At 43.0% G+C, this 12359-nt stretch overlaps 1 protein-coding gene across 4 annotated transcripts in view; it reads left to right on the top strand.

Moving 5' to 3' along the window:
• CSTPP1 (centriolar satellite-associated tubulin polyglutamylase complex regulator 1) overlaps window positions 1–12359 on the top strand; it is a 114540-nt gene that overhangs the window by 12057 nt on the left and 90124 nt on the right. Inside the window, exon 2 of one of the 4 annotated variants that reach the window (XM_079952427.1) lies at window positions 10173–10219. The exons of the other annotated variants lie outside the window; for them this stretch is intronic. The gene's annotated coding sequence lies outside the window, so the exon portion shown is untranslated. The remainder of the gene's footprint in view (window positions 1–10172; window positions 10220–12359) is intronic. 4 annotated transcript variants of the gene reach the window in all.

Below are 12359 nucleotides of genomic sequence, written 5' to 3'. Positions count from 1 at the left end.
TGAATCCAGTAAAAGTAAGCAGTGTTTGGGAAAGTGCTTTTGAATCTCTTTCGGCATTGACCTGGGTTTGTTTAAAAAAATTCTTTGGAGAGAATAGCAGCCTTTCTCCAGGTGCTTTATTGTGTTTCTCAAGGCCTTGTTAATAGAATTAACTGGCTGTGAGACTACAGGTAATTGTGATTAGAGAAACCAAATCATGTTAATCTCATTCAGAAGTCTGTTTGTTGCCCTAGGCTGTGTATCAGGTGTTCTTTGAAGAGACTCCAAGCTCAGCCTCCTCTCTCTTGGGATGGGTGAAGTGTCTTGTAAGTCGTCCCCCTCCCCGCTACACACATGAGACGGAACTAAGCAAGTTGGGTCCTTTTAAACCCCCACCCCAACCCTGTTGTAGTGAACACCCCCTGTGTCAGTTTGTGCTGCGATATTTTTCTGTTACACCTTCTGTGACATATTTTCAGGGACTAGAGATCAAGGTTGTGCTTGGAGGTGCCTGGACTACAGAGGCACCTGGGTCTTGTCCATACCTCTGCATTAGAACCTCATTCATACCGAATGGTACAAGTTGGAAGGGACCTCCTGGATCATCTAGTCCAGAGGTTGGCAAGGCTTACCAGGCATGGGCCAGATCACTCCTGTGGAGATCCTCCGTGGGCTGGGTTGGCACAGTGCAACACCGGAAGTCGCATCTGTGCATGTCCGCGAGACTGGAAATCGCTTCTACACATGCCGAAAATTGCACCTGCGCAAAAGCGATTTTTGGCGTCTGGGCATACACAGAAGCGATTTCTGGATACGTGGAAGAGAGTCCCTGCGCCGCGCTGCGCTGATTTAGCGCAGTGCGCGGGGACTCACTGAGTGGGCGGCTCGGTTTGGGGGCTGCCCATGGGCCAGTTAAGCGACCCTCATGGGCCGCTTCCAGCCCATGGGCCTTAGGTTGCCGGCCTCTGATCTAGTCCAACTCTCTGCAATGCAGGAATATGCATCCATACAGGGATCAGACATGTGACCTTGGCATTATCAGCATCACGCTGTAACCAACTGAGCTAACAGAACAAGGCTGTCCTGTGTTTGGATTTCAGTGTTCTCATTTATGCCATTCATGTTCAGTTGTTAAAGAGCAAGGGGCTTTTAAAAAACCTGACTGTTTCCTATTGGTAATGCAATTGCCCCCATCAACTGCATAGATGTTTGGAGTGGTGCAACCTGTCCTGAACCTTTCTTCCTTACCTTGTATATGGAGACTGCCATCCTATATGAAAGCATATAGGATGCCCCCATGTCGTGAACAGAGCTGCCTTTATTCAAAGTATAATGGACCCAGAAAGTTGAGTCTGTTAAATATGGGGAAATAGTGGATACTAGTTCATTAGGGCAAATGGGACACTGCTTCGCCATTCCCAGTCTAGCCTCAACCAGCCGGCACCTGCCTGCATTCTTACTTGCGAGCAGTCTAACTTACAAGCAGCCTAGAGGTAGCACTGGCTGTCAGCTTGCTCCTCTGTAGTCTCAGTGTTGCTTTGTAGAACTCAACAGAGAGGTGGATGGGGACAATACTACATATATGAAGGGTGTGGGGGATTGGTAAAACCAGAAAAAATGGGGAAGGGTAAACAGGCCTACCCCAATTTTCTGTTTGTTTAGGGTTTTTTTTTTAAGTTTCCCCCTGAAAAATTGATTAAAAAATGGATCTGTGCCTTCACATCTCTAGACAAAACTAGAATTGGTAGGCTCCATCTGTCATTGGCTCTGGTTCCACCTACTGTTGGCCTCCCTTCCTTCAGCCTGGATACTATTCTCAATGGGCCCAAGCCACCACTGAGGAAGATTTACCATAGAGAAGCAGAAACAACTTGTGAGGAAGGACCTATAGGGGATAAGCCAACTGCAGAAAAGGCAAAATTAATGTAAACTTAAAACAGGATCATTTTGATATGAAAGCAACAGTTAATGTGGAGTGACTAAAGATGGGGTTGAAGATGAGGATATCAACCCTTTTTGTATGCTTAGAGTACAGTATTTCAGCCACTTGTTAAAATTCAGGATGTTGCAGAGGAAGAAACATTAACGAAATTAATGCTAGGTATGATTGTTTATTTAAAGCTAATGTCCTGCCTTTCGAAATGTATTTCAAGAATGGATTCATTAAGAAATGAAATCAATATTTGTAATCATGCAGTATTTGAAAATACATATAGCAACCAGCTATCATATGAAAATGGTATTAACTTAATATGTCAAGAGGACCACTAGAAAAGTGGTTGCTAAAAACAAACAAACCAGCAGCTGGAAAGGGAATAGCATTAAACAATACAAACCAAGGGGACACAACTAAAAACCTGCTGTGGTCAATGTACTCTAAATATAGAACTAAAGTAATCCTTACAACCATTCTGTATGGTAGCAGCCCATCAATATCTCCCCATTGTAGATGTGGGGCTGAGGTGGAGCGGCTTGAGTGTATGGCTGTTCCACAAGGAACTTTCCCAGTTCAAAGCTCTACCATATCTGAATGTGCTTCATAGCTTTGATTTCTTGGTTCTTTTGACGAAGTGCTGCCCTTTCAGTGAAGCTCTTTTCCAACTCCAGGTCTAATGGAGGGCTTACTCTTCTCAGAGCGATTTTGAAACTTTTAATTATTTTCTCTCTTGAGCTAAGTTCCTCTCTTTCCCCTCTCTACCAGAATCCTTTTCCCCTTCATCTTGTGCCAGCTGCGGACATGTGAGAACATGAGCCCCCTGCCAGGGAAGGTCTGTGTTTTGTAAAGCCTGGGACTGGTTGATGCCAGAGTTGTGGCGTCTCTTACGAAAGGGAAGCACTGTGGGGTGCAGCTGTTCTGCCATTGCCAGTCAGAGAGCCCTTGACTCTCAGCGCATGAAAACGAGCTCTTGGGGCACTGCAGATGCGTTTGATGCTTTCTTCTTTCTTCTAGCTAGCTGTTCCTTCTTTCATGTTTGCCTGCCTGCTCTCCTGCCTTCGCACATTTAACTATTTGGTTGGCAAGGAGTTTAGAAATAATAAGTACTTTAGTGAAAGAAACATAGTAATTAATATTGCATTCAAAGTTAACGCTTAAAGATTCTGCATCGGCTCCAGACTAAGGCTGTAACTCTCTGCCCAAATACCTTGGGCTAATGGGGCTCATTAAAATCAGTGGGACTTACTTCTGAGTAAATATGTATGGGATGTTAGTGCTGTAGGTTAGCTACACATAGTTCCCATTGAAAGTAGCGGGACTGGAGTTCTCGCATTGCTTTCAGTGGATCCTAAATGCAACTAACTTAGTTTGGATCCAGTCCTCTTGAGTCCTAAGAGAATAGGGGAAGGGCCATGGTTCAGTGGAAGAGCATCTGCCTTACATGCCAAAGGTCCCAGGTTCAATCCCCAGCATCTCTAAGTAGGGCTGGAAGAGACCCTGGAGTGCCATTTCTGTACCATTTTAGACAACACTGAGCTCGGTAGGCCAGTGCAGCTCCCTATGTTCCTGATATTTTAGACTGAAAAAATGTGGGGAGACCCTTGGCCTGGGATAATGATTTGAGTAGAAAAGGCAAGGGGGAAGTGTTAGCGCCTTGGTGCAGTGTACCAGTCCAAAATGACATGCCCAGCACAAAAAACAGGGCCACTAAAAAAAAGAAAAGTGACATCCCTGGCTTGTATTGTCACAATATGTCACAGCCGTCATATACTGACTGGCTAGGTACACTTGAAGTCACTCATCCTCCCATCATAGAGGAGAGCAACATACAAGTATTTGATTCTGAGCACACACAAAAAAGGGTGTGTGATACCAGGCTGCATGGCTGCATGAGGATGGGCTATCTGTAAAAGGTTGTGCATTGGCATTGCTTTGCTAGCTAAACACAGAAGTGTTTGTTTTCAGTTGAGCTCAAGACTGAGAAATTCTTTTGTTCTTAATTTAGATTCCATTTGACCCATGTTGTCCTTAGTGGTAAAATACTGCCAGATTGTATAGCCTCACAACACATGTCCCAGATCAGCAGCATATACCCTGCATTGTAACACTATCTGCTGAATGACGTGCCAGACCAGCACATTTGCCAAACAGTGTAGGAGCACCCCCCTGAGTTTCTGAAGAGTGATACTGAGGTTAACAAAGTGTCAGAGTCACAAAACTCTGTAAAACCGAGAGGATCGGTCCTGGCAGCATACAATAGTTGAGCTTTTGTTTGTCTTGGTTATTTGCCCATCTTGTCCTGGATAATCTTTAGGGCTGTCTGGTATGAATCTAAGACATGATTGGAAAGAATCAGTTCAGTAGAATAGAATTTATAATTCTGCCTGTGTATCAAATGACCCTAGCAATTTTTAGTAGGAGATACTCAGAAATTCAGTCTCCTGTGTTTTGGTATGACTTTGTGCTTTACGTGACAGAATGTTTGACTGGAGGAGGCAAAAATATCAAATTATTACCATTGCAACCCCCCCCCCACACACACACAAACACACACAAACACCACCACCACCACTACAGACACAAACACACAAACACTTGTTGGGGGAAACCAGTTTCCCTAAAGGACATATTTTCAAGCCAACAGACTGAACTATAAAGTTTTATATTCTTTAAGAGCTGCATCCCAGGTGTGTATATCTTTTGCCTCGTGGGACTTCTAACCAAATTAATCCCTCCAATTCTGGGTTTAGCTTTCAAAACTTGTAACGCTAGCCAAATCCCAGTGGCTGAAACAGGAAATGGTGAATCTGATAAACTTGCACTGTGTCAAATATTTTTAGTGCTCTAAAAATACATGTTTTAGGACTTATTTACTCAGAAGTAAGTCACATTGCGGTCAGTGAGGCATATAACCAACAAAGGTTGGTCTTATTATGCAGCGCAGCTTGTTCCTGACTATCAGCACCTTCAACTTTGCCAGCATGGGATCAGCTGCCAAGGCAAAACTGCCCTCACGTGCATGTCTCTCTCACTCTCTTGGCTGACAGCTTGAATAGTTCAGTGGACTGTAGCTATTGTGGCAGGACATGTTTTTAGAGTGTCAGCTATAGTAGCCTGGCTACAGGCATTTGAAGATAAGGTCACAAACCTTGAAAAACGGCCCAATTTAAAGGAAGAAATCTGCACCGTGAAAATGAAAGCATTATAATAAATGTGTGCTTTGCAGCCTACTGACCAGAGGGTAATGTTCCACTAACCTCCAGACTCCCTGAGTTTAAAAAGCAGTTTTAATATTTTGGCATAAAAACTGTGGAATATTAAATGGATAGGGTTGGGGTCTATTTAAGTTGTGTGCTCTGCTGCTGTTATGCAGGCTTAAGCAAAACAACTGGGTTATATGTGATTGTTACATAAATGCACAAAAATCAAGATTTTCATAGCTGAAAAAGTTTTTACAGCACAATTATTTATTTCATGTATAAATCATTTCATATGAAGCATTGCAAAGCAATTTAACAATAGAATAAAACTTATAAAACAATTGCATATATAGAAACAATTAAAAGCTTTTATATAAAAGCAGTCAAAACATTTATCTATGTAAACAGTTTCAAATCCAATACAGATATTGACAGATATATTAATAGCAGTGTTTAACACCCTGTGTGTATACAGAGACACGTTTGGCGAGCATAGTTTGGTGCTTTTGTGTGATTGAAACCACTGTACCTCTGTAGACAGAACATAGGATTTTACATGCAGTAACCCAGTTTGTGCCTGCATTTTTTTTTGTTTGTGTCTGTTACGCTTGCTCAAAAAACACACTGCGGAACAGTGGCTGTCAAACTGTTACCTGACTGGCAATCAAAATATTAGTTTCATGAATCACTTTTGTCACCTTTAGGCACCAGGAAACGTGTATCAAGATGCTAGAGCCAAGTTATTCTTTTATTTGAAACAGCCAACGAGTTTCTTCCTGAAAATATATGCTTAAGTGGGAAATGTATCTGGTACAGTTTTTATCCGCAACATAATTAATAAAATGTGCTTTGAAGATAATTACAGATGAAGTTCTAAATGTAGGACTTTTGCAGTAGCAGCTTTGAAAACACTGAAAAATGTTCTTATGGCTAGGCTTGAACAAAAACCACCACCGGAAAGAGGATGATATATGCAGTAGTGCTGTTTGCTATGTGATACTGTTTTAAACCTTTTAGAACTTAGTACGAGAGATTTGAATGGTCATCCCTTGTCCATTTCTGAGGCGGTTGTTCACCATCTCTGACTTCTCTTTTTAGTGTTCTCTTGACAGCTCTTAAACTGTAATCCTTCACCCATATTCCTGGAAGTAAGTCCCATTAAATTAAGGAGGCTTGCTTCTGAGTAGACACACGATTCCACTGTAAGTAAAGTTGCAGCGGAGCGGCATGTGCTTAAGCTCCAGTAATAACTGCTTCATAATCCTCAGCACTTTCTCCTGTTTTCTTACTGAGCAGCATAAAAGTGCTCAGACATACAATAGTGGAGTCCTAATGTCTGTGAGGGAGAGGCAGGAGATATGGCAATATGTAATGGGCTTGCTGGCTTTATTTTTACCCCCTCCCTGCAGCATGTAAGCTTTTCAACCTCCCACTGGACTTGACAGCTTATTGAGTGGGTAGGTTTTTTTCCCTTAAGGAAAATGTCAGGAAAATTATGATTATGATTTTCATTTCATAGTTGGATCTTCTTGTTTTACATTTAAAGCTAGGCAGCACCCGTTACACAACAGTTGTTTCTTTGTAGTGTTTGCCCCTTTAGTATGCTCTACCACATTTGCAAGAGAGGTGAAAAATAATTTTTAAAGGCTTTTTTGGCTATGTTCAAAGCAAGAGGAAGAACAAGGTAGTAGTAGGTCCTTTACGTGGAGAAGATTAAGAAATGCTATTGGGTGACAAGAGAGAAGGTAGAACTACCTACTTGGCCTTTGTCTTCACCCAAAAGAAAAGCAGTGCCCAACCTGGTGATAACAGAATAAACAATGCAAGGAGAGGGCTGCAGCCCAAGAATTGATCCCTCAGATCTGCTCAAAACCTTCATTGACAACCCCCTTGGGCTTGCTGATCAGAAGGTCGGCAGTTCAAATCTGCGTAACGGGATGAATTGTTGCTTTGTCCCAGCTTGTGCCAACCTAGCAGTTCGAAAGCCTACCAGTGTAAGTAGATAAATAGATACCGCTGCAGCGGGAAGGTAAATGACATTTCCATGCACTCTGGCACTCGTCACGGTGTCCTGTGCTCCAGAAGCGGTTTAGTTATGCTGGCCACGTGACGCGGAAATGCTATATGCAGACTAACACCAGCTCCCTCGGCCTGAAAGCAGAGATGAGCACCACACCCCAAAGTTGAATTTGACTGATGAGCCCTGCAACCGCAGAGCTGTTCGTAACTGGACTTAACTGTCAAGGGTCCTTTACCTTTACCTTTTTAACCACCCAGGGGTCTTTTACCTTTACTTGCTCTCCTACTCAATTGCCTAAGGTAACCCAGTAGACCCTTTCCCTTTCCACCTCATGCTGCTGCTTCTGCCTGAGGCAGAGAGTGGGAGAACCCCCAAATCAGCTACCTCTGAACATTAACACGAGTGCTCTTACCTGTTACATTAACAGAGTGCTCTTAGCCCAAGCTTCCCCTGACCCCACCCCCAGAACAGGCAACTCTCCGCAAGCCGTGGGAGCCCGGCGCTGAGCTCAGCACGCCCAGCCTTCGGCATGCAGGCAACTCTCCGCAAGCCGTGGGAGCCCAGCACCGGGCTCCCGCGCCTTGCGGAGAGCTGCGCGAAGCCTGGGCACGCTGAGCTCAGCGCGTCCAGCCTTCAGCATGCAGGCAACTCTCCGCAAGCTGCGGGAGCCCGGTGCGAGCTCCCACGGCTTGCGGAGATCTGCGCAAAGCCTGGAGGCTTCAGGCTTCAGCGAAAGCCTGCATTCACCCCATAGGACACACACACATTTCCCCTTCATTTTTGGAGGGGGAAAAGTGTGTCCTATGGGGCGAAAAATATGGTATCTCCCTCCCCTCTCCCTTTGGACCTTGCCAAGCCTTCCTTCCCCTTACCGCTTCTCCTGTGAGGAAGGGGGAAACTGCAGCAGAAGTAGGCTCAAATTAGCCACAGAGGAACACCCCCCCCTTTATGCATTCTCCCATGAAGGGAGGCCAACAGCCTACATGAGCCACAAAGGAAGAGTCACAACAGATCGGGTCAACTATCCTGCTCACAGGAGAAGGCTGAAATGGCATCGGCTGTGAGGTGAACAATAGTGGCAGTGGACCAGGACAGTTGCTGAGGAACCGCCCTCGCCTGTCATGACTATTGCTCTGTGGCTCACCTAGGCCACGCTGCCCTCAGACACTGCTGTGAAGGCCCCACAGCTCTCTGAAGGCTATTGTCACACTGTAGTTCACAGTACCACCTGTGTGTGGCCAAGCAAAGTGTAGAATGATGACACTCTTGTGTTTGTATTATATGGCAAGATATTTTCTTTTGAGCCCTCAGGTTTAAACAAAGCCAGAAAACTGCACAAGCAAATTTACAGCTGCCCAATTTGACCGTATGCTATATGTGACCGTAGCTATATGTGGCATAATAGAATCAACAAATTGAAAAGCAGGGGGAAATACTTGCTGGTATGAACAGGAAAGACCAAGGTTGTTCTTCATATACAAATTCAAATACATGCAGCTGTGGACTACTCTGGTCTAATTCAAATGGGGGAAAGCAGATTAACAGCTAAAAAATTCTAAAATGTGGACAAGCCCAGGGTAAGGCAACAGACGGTCAGATTTGGCTGTGTTAGATGTTAATCAGGTCACACTGGGACCCCTTGGGAAGCAAATATATACAATGGTTGTTTCCCTATCTCTGTAATTACAAACAAAAACCATTGCCATGGGTATTCCTGTTCACCATCTAGTCTGATGATGAATTCTGGAGACCTCAAAAGCCTTTACACAATGTTGTGATATTTTCAATTTGATGTGCCTCCATCTGCTTGGTTACTGATTTACCTCAGAGCAACAGAACCATTTGATTCCTTTGGATCCTGTGTATTAGAACTTGATTCTTATCGGCCTCCCATTGTCTGCCCACAGTGTGGTCAAATGATTTAACTTTCACAGGTGTGTGATAAAATGCTTGTTAGAACTCTGATCAGAACACAGATTAACTTTACTAATACTAAATTTATTTCCCTTTTTAAGAGCGAGATTTGTGGTTTAATGAGGCAATTAAAATAAAATGTTACAAATAACCATGTCTCACTGATAAGACCTAAGTGGTGATTATGATAACTTTGTTGTCTGCTTCACCCACCACCCTTCCTGTTTTCTCTCACCTGACCTTTCTTGTATAGATATCTATGTTTGAATATGCTATCTGCATTGGTTGATTAACTGTTTTAACCTTGTACCATCTTACTTTAAATGGACCACTTATCTTTAATAACCCCATGAAAGGAACAAAAAATGTGGAGAAAGGGAAAGGAAACTTCAAAAGAGGTGGATAGAAGAATTTCAGAGTTAACTAATTCTTCAAAACCTTCTAAAAACAAGTGAATTTGTTATAACATTTAGCTAATAGATGTGTTTGCTTGTGATGATCAGACATTGCAGCTGGCTGGGAGATATCGTCTAACACTGAATGCTGTCATTATTACAGAATTATGAGACTGTGCTTTGTGATATATAAACTTGTAAATAGGGATTGCGCAGTGTCATCTTGTAGATGCAGATCACAAGGTGCTCGTTCCACACTTTAAGTGTGTGTATGAACAGTTAACTTGTGCTCAGATCTCTGGGCTTGGCCACAGGACCAGACCAAATGGGAAGAGCATCTTCAAGACCAAAGTGTGTGTGTTTGTGTGGGGGGGAATCCCTCCCTGTTGTAATTGGGTAAGAGGTTCTTAGGTGAGAGGTGAGGACTTTTTACTAGCATGTTGCATTTGGATTTAATGAGTGCCGTTGCTGGCTCAGACAATTTCTGGGAGGAGATCACTGAGCACAGCACTTGGGCACGCAGGGGAAAGGGAGGGAGGAGGAGGAGAAGAAAATAACCTGGTTGCTGTTAACTTAGGAGTGTGACTGAGTTGCACGACTCGTTCCTCCCTGAGGCATCACAGGTGCGTGGAGTTATTTTTCTTTAATCACTCACATAAATTAAAAAAAATTATTCCTTTGCATTAAAATAATTAAATAAAGCTACACCCTGTATCTTTTATTGCCAGATAATATCTTTGAACCTCTGGCTCACAGTCTTACCACCAGCTGCAAGGTATTTTCCAGGGTGTGCTTTACCCATTCTGCCATTGTACTAAATAATGTTCTAGACAGAAAAAGTCCCTGATAACAATCAGAACTCATCTGAAGTTTTAATCATAGTGCCCACTAGCAAATCGTCTTCTCTAGGCTTCTCCTTGGGTCCACCTGCCCTGCCTTCCCACCTGTCAGCTATGACAAGATGAAAGAGCTTTCCATTGTAAGTACCATGTGTGGGTGGAAGAAGTTAGCATGCACAACTACAGTGGCTTGCAGAACTGTGGGTCTTCTGAGTCAGACTGGATGTTGAGGAAGGTGAGAGAGATATTGGGGGGGGGGGAGAGAGATAGTCGCAGTAAGATGGCAATAAATGTATCACTAGCAGTTCTTAACCAAGAAGTAGGTTTCCTTGTGCTGTTTTCTTAGAGAAGACTGTTCTTTTTTAAAAATATCTGTTTTAAAAACAGTTGTACGTATACAAAAATACAGGATCACCTGTAGAAGGGCCACAAAACGTGGTTTAGTCCTGTTAGGCACATGTGGGTGGAGGTGATTCTTCAGGTAACCTGACCCCCAGGAGTAAACATGGACCAATGGTACCAAATAGTATGGGAAACAGCATTATTAGAAAAACTATCCAATAAACTGAAACTGACACGTGGACAAATGGAAGAAGACGCCTTCACTTGGTATGGCTCCCCTTTATCACATACACAGCCCAAGAAGACAATGACAAGAATCCACCAACAGCATATGAATCAATACGGCTAACCTGATTCAAAAACACACACACACCCCACTCACACATGAAAACAAAGTTCAACACAGCCAATCACAAACAAGGAACCACACCCTAGGCCAACCCCAACCTCTCTCACCAGCCAAGAAACACAAGAGAACCAGCACAAGCAACGCTGACACAAAACCCCACACATACATTAAGTAAAATAGAAACATCACCACCCGACTCCACCCCCACTCACCATGGCCCCCTCCACTTCTTTTCCCCTTTTCTTCCTAAGGTAACACTAATGTCTCAACAAATGAAACTGATCTGTAGAAAATGTAACTTGAAAAAAGAGACATTTCACATACGTTTGTAAGCCAAGAAATCTTTAATAAAAATATGTTTAAAAAAGTAACCTGATCCCAAGCTGCACTTTGAATTGGACCTGAAAACAGACTAGAAGCCAGTTCAATTGACAAAGCCCATGTGTAAAGTCAGATAGATTTTTATTGTTAGTAGACAGTTGTTACAATATAACTCTTTCACAAGCAAATCCCAAGTCAATGTAAAAAGTGAGTTAAACATATCAGAAATGCAAGTTAAATTTGTAAAGTTCCCCAAATAATTTTAGATGAAAAAAATCCCGTTTGACTGTCAACACTGTACAGGGTGAAAAAAGTAGCTGGTAACTTTTTGTACTATTAGCATGTTTAAAGCTATGCTGTTGGTAATAAACTTGTCTACATCAGCCAGCAATCATCTGATTTTGAAATTATCTGGATATGAGAATTATCTGCCTGTAACATCTGTCAGCCCACTGATTGCCAGGGTTGATTCAGCTGATAAGGTGCTCTAGGTGGATGTCTTGGTGTATCACTTACCACTTTCTGAAGCTGCTCACTTGCAGGATAAGAACAGCTACCCCAGATAAGATTCTAAATATGACCATACCGTCCAGTTTCAGTTGACAATTTTGTACTGGAACTGTTGAGCTATAGTTTAAGGATGGACCTGTGTGCGTTAGGAATGGACCTTCTGATAACTTCAATAGGATTGCTTTGTCTGCATTCCTTATTAGTTGATTCTGGAACATTACTGTGTCTTTTGCATTTCTTTTTAATTAGAAGGATACATCAGTCCAGATTTATGCACTTCCTTTTCTAACTGGGCTTCTACTGAGAGGACTGTGAGCATGGCTGGACCAACTAAATTTCATTGTTTCAATAAGCACTCTTGTGCTCTTTAGCAATCCACACACCACTAACTAGAATTGCTTGTAATGCATGATTATGGAGCCCAACAGGCATAACTGGCTGGATGTCGCAGAATGTGGCAGCTCTGTGTTTGAGGTACTTATTGCATGCAGCAGTTACATCAGCACAATGTTCGCTGGAAGTCGAATCTATTTATTCCACCATTTGAAAAATGC

The sequence above is a fragment of the Podarcis cretensis genome (assembly GCF_951804945.1).
Source record: "Podarcis cretensis genome assembly, chromosome: 1".
Taxonomy (NCBI): Eukaryota; Metazoa; Chordata; class Lepidosauria; order Squamata; family Lacertidae; genus Podarcis; species Podarcis cretensis.
Note: the sequence above shows the minus strand (reverse complement) of the source record. Positions and strands in the feature narration are given on the sequence as shown.